Genomic DNA, 26,537 nt, shown 5'->3' with positions numbered 1-26,537 from the left:
GATGCTGGACTCATGCAAATAGTTTGAGACTCTTCCCTCTTCTTGGAATTTTTTGAATAGTTCGGACAGGATAGGGGTTAGCTCTTCCCTAAGTGTTTCGTAAAATTCTCCTGTGAAGCCATCCAGTCCAGGGCTTTTATGTGCCAGAAGTTTTTGATTACTGCTTCAAGTTCACTTGCTGTTACCAGTCTAATCAGGCTTTCTACTTCTTTTTAATTCAGTTTTGTAAGATTATATGCCTTTAAAAATTATCCATTTTATCCAGGATTTAAAATTTCTTGGCATATTCTTGTTTGTAGTAATTTTTATGACCTTTTGTATTTCTGTGCTATCAGTTGTAATTTCTCCTCTTTTGCTTCTGATTTTATTTATTTGGGTCCTCTCTCTTTTTTTCTTGACAAGTCTATTTAAAGGCTTGTCAATTTGTTTATCTTTTCAAAGAACCACTCCTGCTTTTATTGATCCTTTGGATTTGTCTTTGAGTCTCTGTGTAATTTAATTCTGCTCTGATCTTGATTAATTCCTTCTTGCCACCCACTATGGACTGTTTGCTGTTGTTCCTCTAGTTCTTGCAGATATAGGGTTAGGTTGTTCTTTTGAAATGTTTCTATCTCTTTTAGGTAGGCCTGTATCACTATGAACTTCCCTCTCAGAACTGCCTTGGCTGTGTCCCATAAGTTTTGGGTTGTTGTGAGTTCATTTTCATTTGTTTCCAGAATCATTTTGACTTCTTTCCTGATCTCATTGTTAACCCATTTGTTGTTTAATAACATGTTATTCAGTCTCCAAGAATTTAACTGTGTTTGAGTTTTTTCCTTAAGGTTGTTTTCTAGTTGTAAGCCATTGTGATCCGAGAAAATGCTTGATATGATCTTGTTTTTCTTGAATTGGTTGAGGCTTGTTTTTTGTCCTATCATGTGGTCTATCTTTGAGAATATTCCATGTGCATTTGAAAAGAATGTATATTTTGCTTCTTTGCAATGAAAGGTTCTATATATATCAGTTAAGTTCATTTGATTTAGTGCGTCCTTCAGTTCAACAATATCCTTGTTGATACTTTGTTTGGAAGATCTGTCCATTGTTGACAGTGGTGTGTCATAATTTCCTACTATAAGTGTGTTATTGTCTATATGTTTCTTGAAGTCCTCCAATATTTCCCTTATACATTTGGATCCTCCTATGTTGGGTGCATATATGTTTACAACGTTTATGTCTTCTTGATGAATTCTTCCCTTCAGTATTATGAAGTAACCTCATCTGTCTCTTCTTCAGACCTTTGTTTTGAAATCCATTTTTTCTGATATAAGTATTTTTATGCTGACATTTTTTCCTGGCTATGTGCTTGGAATATTTTTTCCAACCCCTCACTTTCGATCTATGTAGGTCTTTTGTGCTGACATGGATCTCTTTTAAGCAGCATATATGTGGATCATGTTTTCTTACCCATCAGCTACCCTATGACTTTTGATTGGAATATTTAATACATTTACATTTAAGATTATTATTTATAGGTACTTATTCATTGCCATGCTTCCCCTTTGTACCTGTGTTCTTCTCCTTCTCACTCTTTTTCTCCATCTTCTTAATGTGGTCCCTTTATCATGACTTACAATGCTGGTTTGGTGGAGGTATATTCTTTTAACCTTCTTTTGTCAAGGAAAATCCTTATTTGGCCTTCCATTTTAAATGATAGCCTTGCTGGGTAGAGTAGTCTTGGTTTTAGGCCATTAGTTTTCATTACTTGGAATATTTCTTACCACTCCTTTCTGGCTTGTAGTATTTCTATTGAGAAGTCAAGTGCTAGGCTTATGGAGCTCCCTTGTATGTTACTTCCTGTATCTCCCTTGCTGCCTTTTAGATTCTCTATTCAGCTTTGAAATTTGGCATTTTAATTATGTTGTGTCTTGAAGTGCACCTCTTTGAATTCTTCTTGATTGGGAACCCTCTGTGCTTCCTGGACTCGTGTGACTTTTTCTGTCATCAAATTAGGGAAGTTTTCCATCACTACTTTTTCAAACAGGTTTTCTATTTCTTGCTCCTCTTCTTCTGGTATCCCTATTATATGGATATTATTACCTTTAATGTTACCCTGCAGTTCCCTTAACACCTTTTCATTCTTTCTGAGTCTGTTTTCCTTTTCTTGCCCTTTCTGGGATATTTTTTACATTGTTCTCCAGTTTGCTGACTTGCTCTTCTCCTTCATCTAGCCTGCTTTAATTCCTTCTACTGTGTTAGTTAATTCAGAAATTGTATTAATCATTTCCTCCTGGCTTTTATTGATAATTTCCATGTTCTTTTTTATGCTGGTGGAAAGCCTAGATTTTTTAAAACATAAATTAGTAAGCCTAATAGTGTCCCAGGTTCAATTCCCAGCCAGGGTACATTCCTGGGTTGCAGGCCATAACCCCCAGCAACCACACATTGATGTTTCTTTCCCTCTCTCTCTCTCCCCCCCTTCCTTCCCTAAAAATAAATAAATAAAATCTTTTAAAAAATTAGTAAGGCCTAATATTCTGGCCCACCAGCATCATCCTCCAGTCCATTTTCCAATCACCTAATTCTGATCTCTACCTTGTACAACCCTGGTCTCTGCATGTGAAGTCCCTTCTTCTGGAAATCTCAATCTCTCTTTGAAAAGCTCCTTTGCTTTCTTCAAGCCCAGTTCAAATTCTACCAAACTGCGTGACAGAGAAGCCTTATAACCTTAGACAAACAGAAGAATCAGCTTTAGCACAATCTGACTGATAGGGAGTGCAATGGAGATGTGAGAGTGCTGGCAGGGCACCCACAGGCAGCAGCTAAAGCACTGGGAGGATATTTTTAAGTGGTATGATGGATAACCCTGAGAACTGTGGGGTCAAAACCCTAAGCTGAGATCCCTGGCCTAGAGCATCAGAGTCCCAAAAGTATATGGATAACATCCAGCATCATAAAGTGATAAGGTTGCTCTCTACCAGAAGTAGATGACCAGGGACACAAAGAACCATTCAAACAGCCAATACATAAATTTTCATTTGCAGCCACTTACCCTGGGCTCTGGCAAAAGTGGGGGTAGAGTGGACTAGAGACATTAAAGGTGAGACTGGGGATGTAGGATTTGGGGACAGAACTGAGAGAGTACTCACTGGGATCCCAGTGCTGAATCATCCCCCAGACAGCAGCAACCGCAATGCTCAGGCAGACAACTCCTCTCCTACTGGCAGCTGCCTGAGGTGAAACAATGCTCCAACCCCAGGAGGGATTCTGCCCCTCCCTGTGGTGCTTGAGCCTGACTGCTGGGTGCAAAATGACTAGGTTAACAACTGAAGGATTCAGTTACAGACAAGAGATCCTTCAAAGTCTGCCTAAAGTCAGATGAGATCACCATCTGACATCATAAGAGGCTGATGCAGACAGAAAAAAAACAGTGATAAATATTAGATGCTACGGAGACAAAATCCACCAGATTTGTGATATTTTCTTCATGATTTCTGATATTTCCTTTCCTGCATAGTTTTTAACATTCATTTCTTGACCATTAAATTTGTGCATATTGTCTCTAGACTCTATACTATAGTTTATTTCAATTCACATGTTTCTCCATTCTCTTACTACATTTATTTCTTTCCTCTTTATCTAACCCTTTATCATCTCAAAATCACTTCCCTTTCCACTAGACTTCTCTTAAGCCTCTTTCTTTCTTTCTCTTTCTCTTTCTCTTTCTCTTTCTCTTTCTCTCTTTCTTTCTTTCTTTCTTCCCTCTGACTCCCATCCCACTTATATTAATTTTAGATCATTTGTTGTTGATAGTGCTGTGGTGGATCTTTTTCTCCAATTTTGTCCCTATTTTAAAAAAAATATTTATTTACTGTACTCTTTTTTCTTTGTAACCATTTTATTTTATTTTCTGTTTAAATCTAATACTATCTGCTTCCTTCTCTTACTCCATTCTGCCTTCTTCATTTCCCTTTTTAATTCATGATGTAAATTTTACTTTCTCTCTTCATATTGCCCTGACTCCAAACTCTTATCACCGCTTTTCCCTCTACCCTCTCAAAATCATTTGTCTTTCAGTAAGTCATCTTGTATTCGCTCTTCTTTCTTATAATAGTCCTAACTTCTTTACATCCTTCTTAATACTGGTTAATTTGCTGTTGATGGTGGGATTGCAGAGTGGGGGGAGTTATTTTTGTGGGTGTGAGTTTATTTCCTGAGCTTTGTGGCTTTGTCCTGGGATAGCACTTGCACAACAGCAGGCAAGACATGGTGGGCAGAGTGATTCTCAGAAAATCAGCTGGAAGGAGGAACCCACCAAATAATGAACCAACAACAATCAAACCCAAATTACATCTGCAGAGCCAACATAAAGAGCATAAAAGGCATCCCAAGAGCATCAAGTTTAAGAGATGAAGGAGAATGCACCACTGTATCTCACAGGTCTCCTTCCATAGAAGTTCACACCACAAAGACAGGGAGTCAACTGATCAATTTAAGAAGCAAAGCAAACAACAAGAGTCTTCCCCAAAATGGGAAGGCAAGGAAAAAACCTAAATTGAAAGGAAAAGGTGGAATCCTCAGAAAGAGTGCTAAATGAACTACAGGCAAGGAAACTATCGAATATCAAGTTCAAAACAATGTTTATAAGGGAGCTCAGTGAGAATTACCAAAAACTACAGGGAAGCTACAATGAACTACATCAGCATGAAAAAGGACATAGAAACTGTCAACAGCCAGGAGAAAATGAAGAATACAATTTCTGAATTGAAGAACACAGCAGAAGGAATCAAAAGCAGGCTAGATGAAGCAGAGGATCTAATCAGTGAGTTGAAGGACAAAGTAGGAAAAAAAACTCCCCAAAAGAGCAAAAAAATGAAAAAAGACTCAGAAAGAATGAAGAGGGTTGAAGGGATCTGCAAGACAACGTGAAAGTAATAATATCAGTATAACAGGGATACCAGAAGGAGAAGGAGAAGAAGAAGAGCAAGGGATAGAAAACCTGTTGGAAAAAGTAATGATGGAAAACTTCCCTAATTTGATGAGAGAAAAAGTCATGCAAGTCCAGTAAGCATAGAGGGTCCCAGTCAAGAGGAACACAAAGACGTACACTCTAAGACATATCATAATTAAAATGGCAAAATTCAAAGACAAAGAGAAAATCTTAAAGGCAGCAAGGGAGAAATAAGAAATAACATAAATGGGATCTCCAATAAGACTTGCAGCTGACTTCTCAACAGAAACACTATAAGCCAGAAAGGAATGGCAAGGAATATTCTAAGTAATGAAAAGCAAAGACCTGTAACAAAAACTACTCTACCCAGGAAGGCTTCCAATTAAACTGGAAGGCAAAATAAGTAACAAAATAGAACAAAAGGAATAAACCTCAACCAAACCATCACTGCAAGATATGCTAAAGGCACTGCTTTGAGAAGATAAAAAGAATCAGAGAGAGAGGAACACAAGTTGATAGGGAAAAATGATTAAGGACCTAGGAATAATAATCTCAAATGTAAATGGATTAAAGGCTCTAATCAAAACATATAGGATAGCTGAATGGAAAAGCAATCATGACCCACACATGTGCTCTCTATAAGAGACCTACCTCAGAACAAAAGACCTACAAGACTGAGAATGAAGGGTTGGAAAAAAAAACATTCCAAGGCAATTGACAGGGGGTAAAATCCAGTGTAGGAATACTTATATCAGAAAAAAAAATAGATTTCAAAACAAAGGCCATAAAAGGAGACACAGAATGACACTTCATAATACTGAAGTGAAGAATCCATGAAGAAGACATAAATATTGTAAACATATTCACCAAGCATAGGAGCACCAAAATATGTAAGAAAATCTTGGAGGACTTCAATAAAGATAGCAACACACTAATAAGAGGGGACTTTAACACACAACAGTCAACAATGACAGATCTTCCAAACAAAGTATCAACAAGGATATTGTTGAACTGAAGGACGCACTAAATCAAATGAACTTAACTGATATATATAGAACCTTTCATCACAAAGAAGTAAAATATACATTCTTTTCAAATGCACATGGAATATTCTCAAAGATAGACCACATGATAGGACAAAAAACAAGCCTCAACCAATTCAAGAAAAACAAGATCATATCAAGCATTTTCTCGGATCACAATGGCTTACAACTAGAAAACAACCTTAAGGAAAAAACTCAAACACAGTTAAATTCTTGGAGACTGAATAACATGTTATTAAACAACAAATGGGTTAACAATGAGATCAGGAAAGAAGTCAAAATGATTCTGGAAACAAATGAAAATGAACTCACAACAACCCAAAACTTATGGGACACAGCCAAGGCAGTTCTGAGAGGGAAGTTCATAGTGATACAGGCCTACCTAAAAGAGATAGAAACATTTCAAAAGAACAACCTAACCCTATATCTGCAAGAACTAGAGGAACAACAGCAAACAGTCCATAGTGGGTGGCAAGAAGGAATTAATCAAGATCAGAGCAGAATTAAATTACACAGAGACTCAAAGACAAATCCAAAGCATCAATAAAACCAGGAGCTGGTTCTTGATAAGCTAAGCAAAATTGACACACCTTTAAGCAGACTCTTCAAGAAAAAGAAGGGACTTCCGGCAAGATGGAGGAATAGGCAGACGCACCGTACCTCCTCACACAACCAAGAACAGAACAACAATAATTTACAACAATGATTTGCAGTCATAATATCAGAACTGTCAGAGGATTTATCTAAATGGAAGTTGGACAGCCAAGAAGTTGAAGTAGACCCGTGCATCCAGACTGGTAGGGGACGACGAGCCGGGCAGGCGTGGGGCTGGCACGGGTCGCAGGCGTGCATGGGTCGGGGGAAATTTGGTGCAAAATCGGCACGACAGCAATCCAGGGCGCGGGAGCACAGCGGTGCAGCGGTGATCCCTGAGTATGCGAGCAGCAGCTGGGGTAATCAGTGGAGCAGTGATTGTGGACCAGGGCAGAGCTCACGGCCCAGAAGCCCAGGGAAGTGTCTGGCTCCAGGAGTACGGAATGGTCGCCATTGATCCCTTCTGTCCCTGCTCCCGCCCCTGCCCCCACATATAACGTCACAATCTAGCAACTGTGGCGCCCAGCCCCGGTGAACACCTAAGGCTCCGCCCCCTACCATAACAAGAGCGACCAGACCGGAGAAAAAATAAATAAATAAATAAAATAATAGGAGAGATAGGGAAAGACAGAAGATATGTTTCCAGCAGAACAGATCAGTCCCCCAGGACTCATCCTTTTGAGTGACCAAGAAATAGCCAATCTATCAGATGCACAGTTCAAAACACTGGTGATCAGGAAGCTCACGGAGCTGGTTAATTTTGGATGCAAATTACATGAAAAAATGCAGATTACCATAAAAGGGACGCAGGAAGATATACGGAGGAGAGCCAATAGTGAAAGGAAGGAATCTGAGTCTCAAAACAACACAGTGGACCAGAAGGAAGATAGAATCAACCAAGCAGGAAAGCATGATGAAATAAGAATTCAAAAAATCGAAGAAAAGCTTAAGACCATCGAGGACACCTTTAAACGTTCCAACATCCAAATTACAGGGGTACCAGAAGGGGAAGACCAACAAGTGGGAAAGTTATTTGAACAAATAATAAAGGAGAACTTCCCCAAACTGGCAAAGGGAACAGTCTTCCAAGAAATCCAAGGAGTGCAGAGAGTCCCAAAGAAGTTGGACCCAAAAAGAAACACACCAAGGCACATCATAATTACTTTAGCCAAGGTAAAAACGAAGGAGAGAATCCTAGAAGCAGCAAGAGGTAAGGGGACAGTAACCTACAAAGGAGTTCCCATCAGACTGTCAGCTGATTTCTCCAAAGAGACCTTACAGGCAAGAAGGGGCTGGAAAGAAATATTCCAAGTCATGAAAGACAAGGACCTACATCCCAGACTGCTCTATCCAGCAAAGCTCTCATTTAGAATGGAAGGGCAGATAAAGTGCTTCTCAGATAAGGTCAAGTTCAAGGAGTTCATCATCACCAAGCCCTTATTTTATGAAATGCTAAAGGGACTTATCTAAGAAAAGAAGATAAAGAAAAGACATGTATAGTAAAAGGACAGCAAACTCACAAATATTAACAACCACACCTAAAGCAAAACCAAAAGAAACTAAGTAAACAATTAGAACAGGAACAGAACCACAGAAATGGAGGGCACATGGGGGGCTAGCAGTAGGGGTGGGAGTAGGAGAGAGGGGGAAAAGGTATAGAGAATAAGTAGCATAGAATGTAGGTTGAAAATAGATAGGGGGAGGGCAAGAATAGTACGGGAAAAGTAGAAGCTAAAGAACTCATAAGTATGACACATGGACATGGACTAAAGGGGGGGAACGTGGGTGGGAGAGCGGGTACAGGGTGGAGGGGAGTGAAGGGGGAAATGGGACAACTGTAATAGCATAATCAATAAAATATATTAAAAAAAGAGAAAAAGAAGGGATAAAACCCAAATAAGTAAAATTAGACATGAAATGAGAGAAATTATACCCGAGAAATATAAATGATTGTAAGAAATTACTATAAACGACAATATGCCAAGCAATTTGAAAACTTGGGTGAAATGGACAAATGTCTAGAAACATACAATCTTCCAAAACTGAATGAAGAAGCAGAAAGCCTGAACAGACCAATAACAGCTGGTGAAATTGAAGCAGTGATCAAGGAACTCCTGGCACACAAAAGTCCCAGAGCAGATGGCTTCACAGGAGAATTTTACAAAACATTTAAGGAAGATCTAACCCCTAAATTGCCCAAACTATTCCAGAAATCCAAGAAGAGGAAATACTCCCAAAGTCTTTTTATGAGTCCAGCATCAATGTAAAAACCAGATAAACACACAACAATAAAAGAAAACTGCAGTCCAATATCACTGATGAACATAGACAACAAAATCCTCAACACTGATATAGACAAAACTTCAACATTCACAACAAAATCTTCAACAAAATATTGGTCAACTGCATATAGCAAGACATCAAAAAGATCATACACCATGATCATTTGAGATTCATCCCAGGGATGCAAGGATGGTACAATATTCACAAATCGATAAATGTAATACATCACAGAAACCAAAGGAAAGACAAAAACCTTATGATCATATAAATAGATGCAGAAAAAGCATTTGATAAGGTACAGCACTCATTTATGATAAAAACATCCTGCAAAGTGGGAATAGAGGGATCATACCTCACTATAATAAAGGCCATATATGAGAAACTTATAGTCAACATCATACTCAATTGACAAAAACTAAAAGCTTTCCAACTAAGAACAGGCAGAAGACAAATGTGTCCAGTTTCACCACTTCTATTCAACATAGTATTGGAAGTTCTAGCCATAGTAGTCAGAGAAGAAAAGGAATTAAAAGGCATCCAAATTGGAAAGGAGGAAGTAAAACTGTCATTGTTTTCAGATGACATGATAGTGTACATAGAAAACTATAGACTCCACCAAAAACTACTTTACCTAATAAGTTGACAGAACAGCAGAATACAAAGTTATTATTCAAAAATCAAAGGCACGTTTGTATACCAACAATGAAATATCAGAAACACAAATAAGAAACTAAATCAATTTGGTATAGAAACAAGGAAAATAAAGTACCTAGTAATAAACCTAACCAAGGGGGCAAAAGACCTTTACTCAGAAAACTACACAACACTGAAGAAAGAAATTAAGGAAGACACAAATAAATGGAAGTACATACCGTGTTCATGGATTAGAAGAAACAACATCATCAAAATATTCATATTACCCAAAGAAATTTGTAGATTCAATGCTAACCCTATTGAAATACCAATGACACATTTCACAGATATAGAACGAACATTTCAAACATTTATATGGAACTGTAAATAATTCTGAATAGGCTCAGCAATTTTGAGAAGATGAACAAAGTAGGAGGGAGCACAATACCTAATACCAAACTGTATTACAAGGCCACTGTAATCAAAACAGTCTGGTACTAGCGTAAGAACAGACACACAAATCAATGAAACAGAATAGAGACCCCCCAAATAAACTCATGTCTCTATTGACAATTAATATTTGACAAAGGGAATGGAAGCATAAAATGGAGTAAAAATAGCCTTTTCAACAAATGGTAATGGGAGATCTGGACAGCTGCATGAAAAAAAAAAACCAAAAACAAAAAAACAAGAAGATACTCAGCCACCAACTTACAGCATACACACACAAAAATCTTAGGATGAATAGAAGACTTCAATGTCATGACTCTATTAAAAGAGGAGAACATAGACAGGAAAATCTGAGATATTCCACGCAGCAATATTTTCACTGACATGTTCCCTACGGCAAGGGATATGAAGGAAAGAATAAACAATTGGGACTACATCAAATTAGAAGTTTCCACATGGCTAAAAGAAAGGTCAGCAAAATGAAAAGAGAACCAATTGTATGGGAAAATATATTTTCCAATGATATTTCAGACAAGGTTTGGTCTCCAGAATATATAAAGAACTCACTTATGACTGCACTCCAGGAAGAATACAATTGGGCAAAGGACATGAGTAGATACCTCTCCAAGGGCCCATAGACATATAGAAGGATGCTCAGCATCATTAACCATAAGAGAGATGGAAATTAAAAACACAATGAGATACTACTTCGCATGAGTCAGAATGGCCATCATAAACATATCAACAAGCAAAAATGCTGCTGAGGTGGTAGAGAACAGAGAACCCTATGATTGTGTTGGTAGGAATGCAGACTGGTGCAGCTACTGTGGAAAACATTAGGGAATTCCCTCAAAAAAACTAAGAATGGAACTGCCTTTTGACCCAGCAATCCCAGTGCTTGGATTGTACCCTCTGAACCATGAAACACCAATTCAAAAGAACCATTCCACCCCAATGGTCATAATAATATTTACAGTAGCCATGTGGTAAAAACAGCCTAAGTGCCCATGAGTAAATGAGTGGATCAAAAAAAACTGTGGTACATTTATACAATGGCCTAATATACAGCAGAATCAAAGAAGAAACTCCTACCCTTGTGACAGCATGGATAGAACTGGAGAATATTATGCTAAGTGAAATAAGCCAGGTGATAAAAGACAAATACCATATACTCTCACATATAAGTGGAACCTAATCAACAAAACAAACAAGTGAGCAAAATATAACCAGAAACATGGAAATTAAGAACAAATTGATAGTGACCAGAGGGGAGAGGGAGGTGAATAATGGGGGAAAGAAAGAAGGGTCAAGTCAAAGAACATGTATAAATGACCTATCAACAAAGATAAATGTGGTTGTGAGGGCTGAATGTGGAAGCTGGTGGTGGGTAGGGCAGGGGAGACTAATGGGAGAAAAATGGGACAAGTGTAACCGAACAGTAAAAAATATTTTAAAAAACGCCTAATCTTATCCTTTCCTCAGCAAGAGATTTATGCTTTGTATTTATGTGATAGCCACATTCTCTAGTTTTTCTATCTGACTTTGATGCTTTGACATCTTGAAGCCTTGGCTGAGTCTGGAGGTACAGCACCCATTGGGACTAGCCAACTTCTGGAGACAGTAAACCTGCCTGCAAGTACACCTTTCTAATGCAAAACAACCCTCCAGAGCCCACACTTCCAACCACCTCTTCTGCTGCATTTTTACACTCTGGAACAATAACCTGCCTTTATCATCTCAAGATAATGCCACTGTGTCCCAGAGTCTGCTAGAATTATCCAAACCAGCTCATTGTTCCTTGCCTTGCCTTTTCCAAGGAAACCATGATAAATGCTTTTGTCCACCTTTTCCCCTGACTCTTTCTGCCACCTACTTGACCCTAGTGCTTCCCTATGTGTTTCTGCATGGTATGCTCTGTCTCCTGTTTCTAGGGAACTACAAGTATAATAAAAACTTTTGCCTTACTGACAGTCATTTCTATTTCTGTGTATATTACCATCCCTAATTAAAACAAAAGCCACTGTGGAAAACACTAGGGAATTCCCTCCCTAAATTTTTAAACACTTTATCATTTATCTTCATTATGCTTTTTCCTATTAGCCTTGGCCCAGTGTTCCAAGCTGCCACGATCATTTGAAACTCTTGGGTAGTCTTTTATCACAGTACATATCCCTCCCATCTTTGTGTTATCTGCCTAGTTACAAAATGTCTTCTGCATATCCATGTTCATACTCATCTCACAGGACATCACTAGGAGGAATCATAAGCCTTTCTATGACATTCCCCTAGAGACTCCCTAAGTTAATCCATTGACATTACATTACATTGGGGTGATATCAACTTGTTTTAATTTCTCTAAAATTTCCTTATCACAAGCTTTAAATTTCTCTATCTTATAACACGAGAGAGAATGTTAATGGCCTGGTGAAACTCAAAACACTGAACTATAGCATCACTTTATTAAGCTAGAGTCTGCCTCAGAAAAACAAATGATATGAATTTTGTATAACATGCTTAGTTGATCCATATGGTCTTCCATAATCAAGTTACTTCCTGAATGCTTGCAAAAATTTTTTGCCAAACATTGGGCTATCGGTTCTGGAATCCCACTTCAACTGCTTTTGAAAAATTGGGACCCCCATTTGCTGAAACTAAGACTTGTTACTTGTTACTCCATCAAATTTCATTTTACTGATAAAATGTATGAGAATCTGGGAGTTTAACATGGCAATGACAGTCATTCAAAGCAAAGTTGTAATTACTAGTGAGTCATGGCATAATATCCCCAACATGTTAAAATTAGTGGATTCTGGGCACTCAGTAGTATCAAAACCATGAATATTGTCCATAGTTTAGAGAATTTGAAAGTAAGAAAACTTAAAACTGACAATTATAAAATTAGAAGCAAAACTGTATTTTAAAAGTTAATCTCTATTTTCTCAGCATTTACTTCCAATTCAAACATAGTGGAATGCTTTAACATTTCCGGTGAATGTTTCCCAAATTAGAATACAGAAAGTATTAAACCAGCACAGGTTTTTATTAAAGCAATAAATGCTGCTTTTAAAATAAAACCTCTACAAGGACTTGAAAGCTCAGTTTTCTTTTTTTTTGTTTTTTTTCCTAAATACCATTCTTTTTTTAAAATATATTTTATTGATTATGCTATTACAGTTGTCCCATTTCCCCCCTTCTCTCCCCTCCACCCTGTACCCCCTCCCACCCACATTTCCCCCTTTAGTTCATGTCCATGTGTCATACTTATGAGTTCTTTAGTTTCTACATTTCCCGTACTATTCTTGCCCTCCCCCTATCTATTTTCAACCTACATTCTATGCTACTTATTCTCTATACCTTTTCCCCCTCTCTCCTACTCCCACCCCCCTGCTGCTAACCCTCCATGTGCCCTCCATTTCTGTGGTTCTGTTCCTGTTCTAATTGTTTACTTAGTTTCTTTTGGTTTTGCTTTAGGTGTGGTTGTTAATATTTGTGAGTTTGCTGTCCTTTTACTATACATGTCTTTTCTTTATCTTCTTTTCTTAGATAAGTCCCTTTAGCATTTCATAAAATAAGGGCTTGGTGATGATGAACTCCTTGAACTTGACCTTATCTGAGAAGCACTTTATCTGCCCTTCCATTCTAAATGAGAGCTTTGCTGGATAGAGCAATCTGGGATGTAGGTCCTTGTCTTTCATGACTTGGAATATTTCTTTCCAGCCCCTTCTTGCCTGTAAGGTCTCTTTGGAGAAATCAGCTGACAGTCTGATGGGAACTCCTTTGTAGGTTACTGTCCCCTTACCTCTTGCTGCTTCTAGGATTCTCTCCTTCGTTTTTACCTTGGCTAAAGTAATTATGATGTGCCTTGGTGTGTTTCTTCTTGGGTCCAACTTCTTTGGGGCTCTCTGAGCTTCTTGGACTTCTTGGAAGACTGTTCCCTTTGCCAGATTGGGGAAGTTCTCCTTTATTATTTGTTCAAAATGTGCCCAATCTGTTGCTTTTCCCCTTCCGATTCTGGTACCACTATAATTCGGATATTGGAACGTTTACAGGTGTCTTGGATGCTCTTAATCTTTTTCTCAATTTTTTGAATTCTTATTTCATCATGCTTTCCTGCTTGGTTGATTCTATCTTCCTTCTGGTCCACTGTATTGTTTTGAGACTCAGATTCCTTCCTTTCACTATTGGCTCTCCTCCGCATGTCTTCCTGCATCTGTTTTATGGTAATCTGCATTCTTTCATCTAAATTTCATCCAAAATCAACCAGTTCTGTGAGCTTTCTGATCACCAGTGTTTTGAACTGGGCATCTGATAGATTGGCTAATTCTTGGTCGCTCAAAAGGATGAGTCCTGGGGGACTGATCTGCTCTGTTGAAAACATTTTTTTTTTCCCCATCTCTCCTTTTTTTTTCCGGTCTGGTTGCTCTTGTTACGGTGGGGGGTGGAGACTTAGGTGCTCACCGGGGCTGGGCACCCCAGTCGCTAGATTGTGACGTTATATGTGGGGGCGGGGCGGGAGTGGGAGCGGGGCTAGAGAAAACAATGGCGGTAGTTCCGTTCCCCTGGACTCAGACCCTTGTCTGGGCTTCTGGGCCGCGAGTTCTGCCCTGGTCCACAATCGCTACCCCTCTGGGTCTGCCAGCCGCAGCTTGCGTACTCAGGGATGACCGCTGCCTTCTTGCACGCCGGATGGCTTTTGCGCCGATTTCGCGCCAAACCTTCCCATGACCTCCGCAGGCCGCCGACCTGAGCCAGCCCCGCGCCCGCCCAGCTGGTCTTCTCCTACCAGTCTGGATGAACGTGTCTACTTCAACTTCTTGGCCGCCCGACTTCCATTCAGATAAATCCTCTGCCAGATCTGGGTGTTATTCTGATAGTAAATTATTGTTGTAAATTATTGGTTTTCTAATCTTGGTTGTACGAGGAGGTACAGTGCGTCCACCTATTCCTCCATCTTGCCGGAAGTCCCCTCGAAAGCTCAGTTTTCTTTTTAATTTGAAGACTAGAAACTAGCCATTTTACTTCAATAAAAAAAGAAATTATTATACTCTGCCTATTCTATGTTTTATGTGGTTTTATTGCATGCAGGGGCTATTTTTTCTCAGCATAACAAATAAATGTTAAAAAGTACCTCAAAATAACTTTTGTATTGTTTTCCTTTTAAAAAAATACTCAAATTGTGAATGTTCTTGAAAATTAATAGCCTTTCAAGATTTAGCCCTTTATTTGGAAAAAAAATAAAAACCTTTTCTGCTAATCCAAAAAATCTGCTTTGTCCTGTTTATTCTAAAAAGCAGAGGACAGCAGACTTTGGGAGTGGGCTCTACATTCCACAAAGAAAGGCAGGGAGTCAGAGGTGTTGTTTCAGGGACAATAATTCAGTAGGATCCCTGCAGTTTGGCTAAAAGAGAGAGAGCATTAGCCAAGACTAACTAGGCCAACAACATGAGGAACACAGTAGAGAAAAATCAAGTCCTAAACCATGAATGCTGACCTAATTTCAAGGCAGGTTGATAGTAAAAATATTGTATAACACCCAGGGGGGAAATATTTTTTTAAAAATATAATACATATTACATACATATTACATATGAAATCTCCAAGTAAGCCATGGTGAAAACAGGGAATTTTTTAAGGCCTCGAAAAAAATATTAAAAATTATTTAAGGACCACATGATATTTACATGTGGACTAATTCTGCTTTATGAAAGGTACATTTGATTGTTTTTAAAGTTTGGCATGATTTGTATCAATACAGGTTTTTGTTCGGACGTAGAATTGAAAAATGAATGTCAAGGCTTTAGTTGCTTTCATTCATTTTTCCTCTTTGATGGAAAATTTCAGATGTATACAAAAGTAGAAAGAATGATATTGTAACCAAGCAGTCTGGGGTTAGGCTGCTTGCCCCCATGCACAAACATAACACAGAAATAGGTGAGGATGGAAAAAGGTTTTTTATTAACAGGGTCCCTAATTGTGGGGAGCTGAAGTCTCCTTTTGTCCAAGCCATTCTCTTGCAAAACACTGAAATCCCCTTGTTCCCAGATGCTGAAATCCAGATGTACACCCAGAAGTTTCCCATTATCCTTATCTGTTATTTTTTTATTTTTTATTTTTAGTTACTTATTTTTTACATGTAGGCAGCCAGAGAAAGGCAAAGGAAATTGCACCTGACCTTCTGCCCTGAAAAGATGAGGCATGCCAGATTTTATTCCAAGTTGCTACTTTCCTAAAGAGTGTCACTATTAGGATTATCTGTTATTTTTGGAACCCACAGTCGCTATAGGGATAGGTCTCCAAACTCCAACTTTCAGGGTCTCCCTCTCAGGGATATACACTTGTGAGCTCCAGAGTTGACATTACCTCATGCAGTTTCTTCTCTCCTGGGGTCTGGGGTGTGTTGCCAGTTCACTCCAGATGGCCATGCAGAAGAAGCTTCCTCCATGGGGACCTAAGGCCCAGGGCTGCTCGTTCCCCTGGTGCTGAGGAACTTTCCCAATCTGTGTGTCTGTGTGCTGCTCTGAGGATGAGAGAGCAGAAGCAGTCCAGGACCCTTCCACAGGTTGCAGTATCCTGCCACCCACTACTGGCAAAGTGCATCCTGGCCTGCTCCAAACTATGCCAGCAGGGCATGGCAAGAGCCACAAGCAGGGCCCAGCATCTCGCAGGCTCCCACTAACACTCTGTGCCACACCCCGAGGGTGAGGGGCGAGGAAAAGAAAGAGCATGTCTGCTCACACTCTTTTAAAGTCTCGGCCCACAAATCCATGTGCAGCGCAGCATCAAGCTATTCAATCAATGTGCGCTAATGTCCGCCATGTTGGTCAGCCTACTAGGGTCTTTGCCCCTTTTCTGGCCGCCCTGTTGTGGGAGTGGAGGAAGTTTACAGGACACGAACAGCGGCACAAATGTCTCAGCCTAAAGTGTGGTGTCTGGCCCCCACAGGGAGCACAGGTTCTGTGTAGTCTGTGTTATGAACTGCTCAGCTGCTGGGGCACCTGGTTCCTACAGGTGCCTTGGCCTTCTTTACAGTTCCCTTGGAGCATGGAAGCCTATAAACCTCAGCTCCAGTTTCAATCCTGGGGTGCCTTTGATGCTTCCTGTAACCCTCTCCTTTCTAGGCTCTCAGGGTATTTTCCTTACCCCCAGCCATCTGGCCAGATTCCTCTGTTACAACATAATAATCTTTCAAAGGTCAACTTCAATATTTATCAACTCCTGCCCAATCTTGTTCCATTTCTAATCCCACACATGCCCTTCCCCATATACACACAATCAAGCATTATTTTGAAGTGAATTCTAAACAGCATAAAATTTCATTTAAATATTTTGGTGTATAATGTGTGCATGATTACTTTTTAAACTAGTCACAAACCATTATTTTCACTAAACATATTCATATGCAAATTTCTCCAGTTGTCTCATAAATCACTTTTAACGTATAGGTTCTTCTTACTGTATTTTTTCATTATTTTGTTATTAAACAAATCAGATCATTTGCCTTGTATAGCTTTCCATATTTTGGATTTTGCTAATCACATCCTTGTGGTATTAATATATTCCACTGACTTTAGTACTTGCTTAAACTAGTAGTTAGATTTAAATACCTGATCAGTGTCTATTCAAGTCCATTGCCCATTTTTTAATTGGGTTGCTTGTCTTCTTAGAATGGAGTTGTGTGAGTTCTTTATATATTTCAGAGATCAAACCCTTGTCCGAGGTATCATTGGCAAATATGTTTTCCCATACGGTTGGTTCTCTTTTCATTTTAATGCTGTTTTCTTTAGCCATGCAGAAGCTTTTTATTTTGATGAGATCCCGTTTGTTTATTCTTTCCTTTATATCTGTTGCAAGAGGGGACATATCAGTGAAGATGTTGCTGCATGGAATATCTGAGATTTTCCTGCCTATGTTCTCCTCTAGGATTTTAACGGTGTCATGACTTATACTTAAATCTTTTATCTATCCTGAATTTATTTTTGTGTATTGGGTAAGTCGGTGCTCAAGTTTCTTTTTTTTTTTTTTTGCATGTAGCTGTCCAGATCTTCCAATACCATTTGTTGAAGAGGCTATTTTTGCTTCATTTTATGCTGCTGCCCCCTTTGTCGAATATTAATTGACCACAGAGTCTTGGGTTTATTTCTGTGCTCTCTATTCTGTTCCACTGCTTCATGTGTCTGTTCTTATGCTGGTACCAGGTTGTTTTGACTTCTCCAAGGAGGACATACAGAGGGTCCAGAGACATATGCAAAAATGCTCAGTACTGCTAGCCATCAGAGAGATGCAACTTAAAACCACAATGAGACATCACTTCACACCAGTCAGAATGGCCATCAGAAACAAAGCAACAAACACCAAGTGTTGGAGAGGTTGTGGAGAAAAGGGAACCATAGTGCACTGTTGGTGGGAATGCAGACTGGCACAGCCGCTGTGGAAAACAGTATGGAATTTCCTCAGAAGACTAAAAACTACCTTTTGACCTGGCAATTCCACTGCTAGGATTATATCCTAAGGACCCTGAAATAGCAAACCAAAAGAACCTATGCACCCCAATGTTCATAGCAGCACAATTTACAATAGCCACGTGCTGGAAGCAACCTAAGTGCCCATCAGTAAATGAATGGATCAAAAAACTATGGTACATTTACACAATGGAATTCTATGCAGTGGAAAGAAAGAAGGAGCTCCTACCCTTTGCAACAGCATGGATGGAACTGGAGAGCATTATGCTAAGTGAAATAAGTCAAGTGGTGAGGGACAGATACCATATGATCTCATGTTGAACAGGAACCTGACCAACAAAATGAACAAGCAAGCAAAGTATAGCCAAACACATTGAAATTGAGAATAGGCTGACAGTGACCAGAGGGGAGAAGGGAGGGGATAATGGGGGAAAAGGGAGAAGGGTTTACAGGACACATGGACAATAACAAAAGCAGGTGGAAAGTGGGAGGAAGGTGGGGAAGGCTGGAGTGGTGGGAAGGTCTTGGGGGAAAAGACAGAAAACTCTACTTGAACAACAATAAAAATAAATAAATAAATAAATAAATACCTGATCAGATTTAGTTTCTCTTTTCTCTTTCTTTTCTTTTCTTTTCTTTTTTTTTCTTTCTTCCCTCCCTCCCTCCCTCCCTCCCTCCCTCCCTCCCTCCCTTCCTTCCTTCCTTTCTTCTTCTTCTTCTTTCTTCTCTTCTTCTTCTTCTTCTTCTTCGTCTTCGTCTTCGTCTTCTGCAGAAATACTTTAGAAGTGGATATTGTAAACTTCCAACAGGAGGCAGATAATATCTGGTTGTCTCTTTTATTTTTTTTAAATATTTATTTATTATTTATTTTTTACTGTTGTTCAAATACAGTTGTCTCCATTTTCCCCCTACCCCTCTGTACCTCCTACCCTCTATCCTACCCACTTTGGCTTTGACCATGTGTCTTTTACATATGTTCCTTGACAACCCTGTCCCTATGTTCCCCATTATCCTTCTCCATTCCCCCACTGGTTACTGTCAATTTGTTCTTTATTTCAATGTCTTTGGCTATATTTTGCTTGCTTGTTTGTTTTCTTGATTAGGTTCCTCTTATAGGTGAGATCATTATGGTATTTTTCCTTCACTGCCTGGCTTATTTCACTTAGCTTAATGCTCGCCAGATCCATCCATGCTGTCACAAAGGATAGGAGTTCTTTCTTTCTGCTCTGTGGTGTTCCATTGTGTGAATATACCAGAGGTTTGTTGTTGTTGTTGTTGTTTTTCATTTTGACAGTTATGAGAAATGCTTTTCCTTCCTGCCCCCAATGTACCAGATTTTTTTGATTCACTCATTTACTGATGGGCACTTAAGCTGTTTCCAACACTTGGTTGTTGTGAATGTTCTTCTATTAACATTGGGGCGCATTGGTTCTTTTGAATTGGTGTTTCAGGGTTCTTAGGGTATAAGCCAGTAGTGGAATTTCCAGGTCAAAGAGCAGTTCCATTTTTAGTTTTCTGAGGAAATTCCATACTGGTTTCCACAGTGGCTGTGCCAGTCTGCATTCCCACCAACAGTGCACTAGGGTTCCCTTTTCCCTACCAGCACTTGTTTGTTGGTGTGGTTATCATGGCTATTCTGACAAGTGTGAAGTGATATTTCATTGTGGTTTTAATTTGCATCTCTCTGATGGCTAATGATGCTGAGCATCCTTCCATATGACTCTAGACCCTCTAGACTCTAGGCCCTCTGTATGTCCTTCTTGGAGAAGTGTATGTTCAGGTACTTTATCCATTCTTTAACTGAATTGTTTGTCTTCCTGGTGTGGAGTCATGTGAATTCTTTATATATTTGGGAGATCAAACTCTTGTCTGAGGTATCATTGGCAAATATGTTTTCCCATATAGTTGGTTCCCCTCTCCTTTTAATGCTGTTTTCTTTAGCTGTGCAGAAGCTTTCCATTTTGATGAGATCCCATTTTTTAATTCTTCCTTTTACATCCCCTACTCTAGGGGACATGTTGTTGAAAATATGGCTTCATGGAATATCTCAGTTTTCCTGCAGCCAACAGTTCTCCTCTAGGACTTTTATGGCATTATGACTTATGTTTAAGTCTAATATCCACCTTGAGTTTATATTGCTGTATGATGTAAGTTGGTGCCTAAGTTTCTTTTTTTTTTTTTTTTTTGCACATAGCAGTCCAGCTATCCCAACACCATTTGTTGAATAGGCTATTTTTTGCTCCTCTTCATGCTGCTGCTCCCTTTGTTGAATATTAATTGACCGTAGAGACTTGGGTTTATTTCTGTGCTCTCTATTCTGTTCCATTGGCCTATGTGTCTGTTCTTATGCCAGTATCAGACTGTTTTGATTACAGTGGCCTTGCAATATAGTTTTATATCAGGTATTGTGACCTTTCCAACTTTGTTCATCTGTCTCAAAGTTGCTGTGACTATTTGGGGTCATTTAAGGTTCCATATAAATGTTTGAAATGTTCTCTATCTGTGAAATATGCCATTGATATTTATTGCTTTGGGTAGTATGGACATTTTGATTATGTTAATTATTCTAATCCATGAATATGGTGTATGCTTCCATTTATTTGTGTCTTCCTTAATTTCTTTCTTCAGTGTTGTGTAGTTTTCTGAGTACAGGTCTTTTACATCCTTGGTATGGTTTATTCCTAGGTACTTTATTTTTCATGTTGCTATAGCAAATGGGATTTTTTTCCTGATTTCTGTTTCTGATGTTTCATTGTTGTTATACAAATATGCTTTTGATTTTTGAATAATGACCTTTTATCCTACTGTTTTGCCAAATTCACTTATTAGGTTATGTATTTTTTTTTTAGTGGAGTCCTTAGGATTTTCTATGTACACTATCATATCATCTACAAACAGTGATAGTTTTCTTTCCTTTCCAATTTGAATGCCTTTTATTCCTTTTTCATGTCTGATCTCTGTGGATAGGACTTCAAATACTATGTTAAATACAAGTGGTGAAAGTGGATATCCTTATTTTGTTCCTGATTTTAGTGGGAAAGCTTTTAGCTTTTGCCTGTTGAGTATGATGTTTGATGTAGGTTTCTTGTATATGGCTTTTATCTTGTTGAGGTATGCTTCCTCTACTCCCACTTTGTTAGTGTTTTTATCATAAATGGGTACTGTATCTTATCAATGCTTTTTTCTGCATCTCTTGATATGATCAGGTGATTTTTGTCTTTACTTTATTTATGTAATGCATTGCATTTATTGATTTGTGAATATTGTACCATCCTTGCATCCCTGGGATGAATCCCTCCTGATCATGATGTATCTTTTAATGTCTTCCTAGATGCAATTTGCTAATATTTGTTGATGATTTTAGTGTCTATGTTCATCAGAAATATTGGCCTGCAATTTCTTTTTTTATTGTGTCTTTATCTGGTTTTGGAATTAGGATGATGCTGACTTTGTAATAAGAGTTTGGGAGCCTTGGCTCTTCTTGGATTTTTTTTGAAATAGTATGAGAAGTATAGGGGTTAGTTCTCCCTTAAATGCTTAGAAAAATTCTCCTGTGAAGTCATTGAAACAATGGCTTTTGTGTGCAAGGAGTTTTTTGATTACTGCATCTATTTCACTAGCTGTTATTGGTCTGTTCAGGTTTTCTGCTTCTTCTTCATCCAGTTTTGGAAGGTTATAGTTTTCTAGAAATTTGTCCATTTCACTTAGGTTTTCAAGTTTCTTGGCATATAGTTGTTCTTAGCAATTTCTTACAATCCTTTGTATTTCTGTTATCAGTTGTAATCTCTCCCCTTTCATTTCTGAGTTTATTTATTTAGGTCCTTTCTCTTTTTTTTCTTGATGAGTCTGTATAAAAACTTGTTGATTTTTATTTTTTCAAAGAATCAGCTCCTGAATTTATTGATCCTTTGGATAGTTCTATTAGTCTCTATGTCATTTAATTCTGCTCTGATCTTGGTTATTTTCTTCCTTCCACTAGCTCTGGGCTTTGTTTGTTGTTGTCCCTCCAGTTCTTGTAGATGTAGGGTTAGGTTATTTATTTCAAATGTTTCTATTTGTTTTTGGTAGGCCTGTATTTTTATAAAGTTTTTTTCTCAGGACTGCTTTTGTTGTATCCCATCAGTTTGGAATGTTGTGAGTTCATTTTTATTTGTTTACAGAAACATTTGATTCCTTCCTGATCTTATTATTCCCCTATTCATTGTTTAATAGCATGCTATTCAATATCCATGAATTTGAGTGTTTTGAATTTTTCCCTTGAGGTTGTTTTCTAGTTTTAGTCCCTTGTGGTGAGAGAACATGCGTGATATGATTTCAATTTTCTTGAATGTGTTGAGGCTTGTTTTGTGATCTATCATGTGGTCTACTTTTGAAAATGTTCCATGGGTATTTGAAAAGAATGTGTATTTTCCTTCTTTGGGATATAAGGCTCTCTATGTATCAGTTAAGTCCATTTGATCTAGGGAATTGTTCAATGCCTCAATATGCTTGTTGATATATTGTTTGGAAGGTCTGTGCATTGTTTATAATGGGTGTTAAAATCTCCTAGTAGAAGTGTATTGTCTATATCTTTCTTGAAGTCCCCCCAAATTTTCCTTTATATCTGGGTGCTCCTTCGTTGGGTGCCTATATGTTTACAATGTTTATGTCTTCTTGATGAATTCTTCCCTTCAGTATTATGAAGTGTCCTTCTGTGTCTCTTTTTATGGACTTTTTTTGAAGCCTATTTTGTCTGATATAAATATTGCTACACTATCTTTTTCTTTCTCTGCCTATTTGCTTAGAATATTATTTATTTATTTATTTATTTATTTATTTATTTATAATTTTATTTTAATCATTGTTCAAACACAGTTTTCTCCTTTTTACTCCCAATCCATCCAGCCCCCTCCCCACCTCTCCCCACTTCCCTCCCATTACCAGCCTCCCCCTGGTTTTTGACCATGTGTCCTTTAAGTTTGTTCCCATGCACCCTTCCCAATGTCCCCTGAAATTCCCTCCACTCTCCCCTGTGGTCACTGTCAGCCTGTCCTCTATTTCAGTGTCTTTGGTTATATTTTGCTTGTTTCTTTGTTTTGTTGTTTAGGTTCCTGTTAAAGGTGAGATCATATGGTATTTGTCTTTCACTGCCTGGCTTTTTTTTCGCTTAGTATAATGCTTTCCAGCTCCATCCAAGCTGTTGCAAAGGGTAGGAGCTCCTTCTTTCTTTCTGCTGATAGAATTCCATTGTGTAAATGTACCATAGTTTTTTGATCCATTCATTTACTGAGGGCATCTAGGTTGCTTCCATCATCTAGCTATTGTAAATTGTGCCGCTATGAAACCATTGGGATGCATAGGTTCTTTTGGATTGGTGTTTTAGTATTCTTAGGATAGAGTCCCAGCAGTGGAATTGCAGGGTCAAAGGTAGATCCATTTTTAGTTTTCTGAGGAAGTTCCATACTGCTTTCCATAGTGGTTGTACCAGTCTGCAGTCCCACCAAGAGTGCATTAGGGACCCCTTTTCTCCACAACCTCTCCAACACTGGTTGTTTGTTGCTTTGTTTATGATGGCCATTCAGACTGGTGTGAAGTGGTATATCATTGTGGTTTTAATTTGCATCTGTCTTGTAGCTAGCAATATTGAACATCGTTTGTGTCAATAAACGATGACACATTGTGAACACATTGTGAACATGTGTCTTTGAATTTTCTGTATGTCCTCCTTGGAGAGGTGTCTGTTCAAGTCCTTTGCCCACTTTTTAATTGGATTCCTTGTCTTCTTAGAGTGGAATCGTGTAAGTTCTTTATATATTTTGGAGATTAAACCATTGTCTGAGGTATCATTGGCAAATATGTTTTCTCATACAGTTGGTACTCTTTTCATTTTGATACTGTTTTCTTTAGCTGTGGGGAAGCTCTTAATTTTGATGAGGTCCCATTTGTTTATTCCTTCATGTCCCTTACTCTAGTGGACAAGTCAGTAAAAAAGTTTCTTTGTGAAATATCTAAGATTTTCCTACCTACGTTCTCCTCTAGGACTTTAATGGTGTCACGTTTCATACTTAAGTCTTTTATCCATCTTGAATTTATTTTTGTATGTGGTGTAAGTTGGTGCTCAAGTTTCATTTTTTTGCACATGGCTGTCCAGTTCCCCCAACAGCATTTGTTGAAGAGGCTATTTTTACTCCATTTTATGTTGCTGCCTCCTTTGTCAAATATTAATTGACCATAGAGATTTGGGTTTATTTCTGGGCTCTCTGTTCTGTTCCATTGGTCTATGCACCTGTTTTTATGCCAGTACCAGGCTGTTTTGGTTATAGTGGCCTTGTAGTATGGTTTAGTGTCAGATATTGTGATCCCTCCTACTTTACTCTTCTTTCTCAAAATTGCAGCAGCTATTCAGGGTCGTTTATGGTTCCATATAAATTTTTGAAGTGTTTGTTCTATGTCTGTGAAATATGCCATTGGTACTTTAATAGGAATTGCATTGAATGTGTAAATTGCTTTGAGTAGTATGGACATTTTGATGATATTAATTGTTCCAATCCATGAACACGGTATATGTTTCCATTTGTTTGTGTCTTCCTTGATTTCTTTCTTCAGTGTATGTAGTTTTCTGAATACAGGTCTTTTACCTCTTTGGTTAGGTTTATTCCTAGATATTTTATTTTTCTTTTTGCTATTTCAATGGGATTTTTTTCTTGATCTCTGCTTCTGCTGTTTCATTGTTGGTGTACAGAAATGCCTTTGATTTCTGGATATTGACTTTGTATCCCGCGTTTTTGCCAAATTCATTTATTAGGCCAAGCAGATTTTTGGGTGGAGTCTATAGGATTTTGTAATGTATACTATCATGTCATCTGCAAACAGTGACAGTTTTGTTTCCTCCTTTCTGATTTGGATGCCTTTTATTTCTTTTTCTTGTCTGATTGCTGTGGCTAAACTGCCAGTACTATATTGAATAGAAGTGGTGAAAGTGGACAGCCTTGTCTTGTTCCTGATCTTAGTGGAAAAGATTTTAATTTTTGCCAATTGAGTATGATGTTGGCTGTAGGGCTCTCATATATGGCCTTTATTATGTTGAGTAATGCTCCCTCTATTCCCACTTTGCTGAGTGTTTTTATTATGAATGGGTGCTCTACCTTATCAAATGCTTTTTCTGCATCAATTGATATGATCATGTGGTTTTTGTCTTTGCTTTTGTTTATGTGATGTATTACATTTACTGATTTGCGAATATTGTACCATCCTTCCATCCCTGGAATGAATCCCACTTGTTCATGGTGTATGATCTTTTGAATGTATTGTTGAATGCGGTTTGCCAGTATTTTGATGAGGATTTTAGTGTCAATGTTCATCAGTGATATTGGCCTTAAGTTTTCTTTCTTTGTTGTGTCTTTATTTGGTTTTGGAATTAGGATGATGTTGGCCTCGTAAAAAGAGTTTGGGAGACTCCCATCTTTTTGGATTTTTTGAAATAGTCTGTGAAGGATAGGGGTTAGCTCTTCCTTAAATGGTTTGTAGAATTCTCCTATGAAACCATCTGGTCCAGGGCTTTTGTGTGTTGGGAGTTTTTTGATTACTGCTTCAATTTCTTTTGTTGTTATTGGTCTGTTCAGGCTTTCTGCTTCTTCTTCATTGAGTTTTGGAAGATTATATTTTTCTGGAAATTTGTCCATTTCACCTAGGTTTTCAAATTTCTTGGCATACAGTTCTTTGTAGTAATTTCTTACAGTCCTTTGTATTTCTGTGGTATCTGTTGTAATCGCTCCTCTTTCATTTCTGATTGTGTTTATTTGGGTCTTCTCTCTTTTTTTTTCTTGATGATCTACTTAAAGGCTTGTTGATTTTGTGTATCTTTTGAAAGAACCAGCTCTTGGATTCATTGATCCTTAGAATTGTGCTTTTATCTCTATGTCATTAATTCTGCTCTGATCTATGTCATTTCAATTCTGCTTGCTCTGGGCTGTCTTGTTGTGTTCCTCGAGTTCTTGTAGATGTAGGGCTAGGTTGTTGTGGAATGTTTGTAACCTTTTTAGGTGGTATCGCTATGTACTTCCCTCTCAGGACTGCCTTGGCTGTGTCCCATTTTTTTGGGTTGTTGTGAGTTTGTTTCATTTGTTTCCAGAAACCTTTCGATTTCTTCCCTAATATCATTCTTGACCC

General features: G+C 38.4%; 1 non-coding gene across 1 annotated transcript; it reads right to left on the bottom strand.

The window, feature by feature from the left end:
- Window positions 1-16,059: 16,059 nt before the first annotated feature.
- Window positions 16,060-16,179, bottom strand: LOC114509006. The gene has a single exon (XR_003685577.1). It is a non-coding gene; the product is annotated as a small nucleolar RNA SNORA67 (small nucleolar RNA).
- Between the last annotated feature and the right edge of the window lie 10,358 nt (window positions 16,180-26,537).

Source organism: Phyllostomus discolor, chromosome 11 (genome assembly GCF_004126475.2).
Source record: "Phyllostomus discolor isolate MPI-MPIP mPhyDis1 chromosome 11, mPhyDis1.pri.v3, whole genome shotgun sequence".
Taxonomy (NCBI): Eukaryota; Metazoa; Chordata; class Mammalia; order Chiroptera; family Phyllostomidae; genus Phyllostomus; species Phyllostomus discolor.
This window is presented reverse-complemented; position numbering and strand designations above follow the sequence as displayed.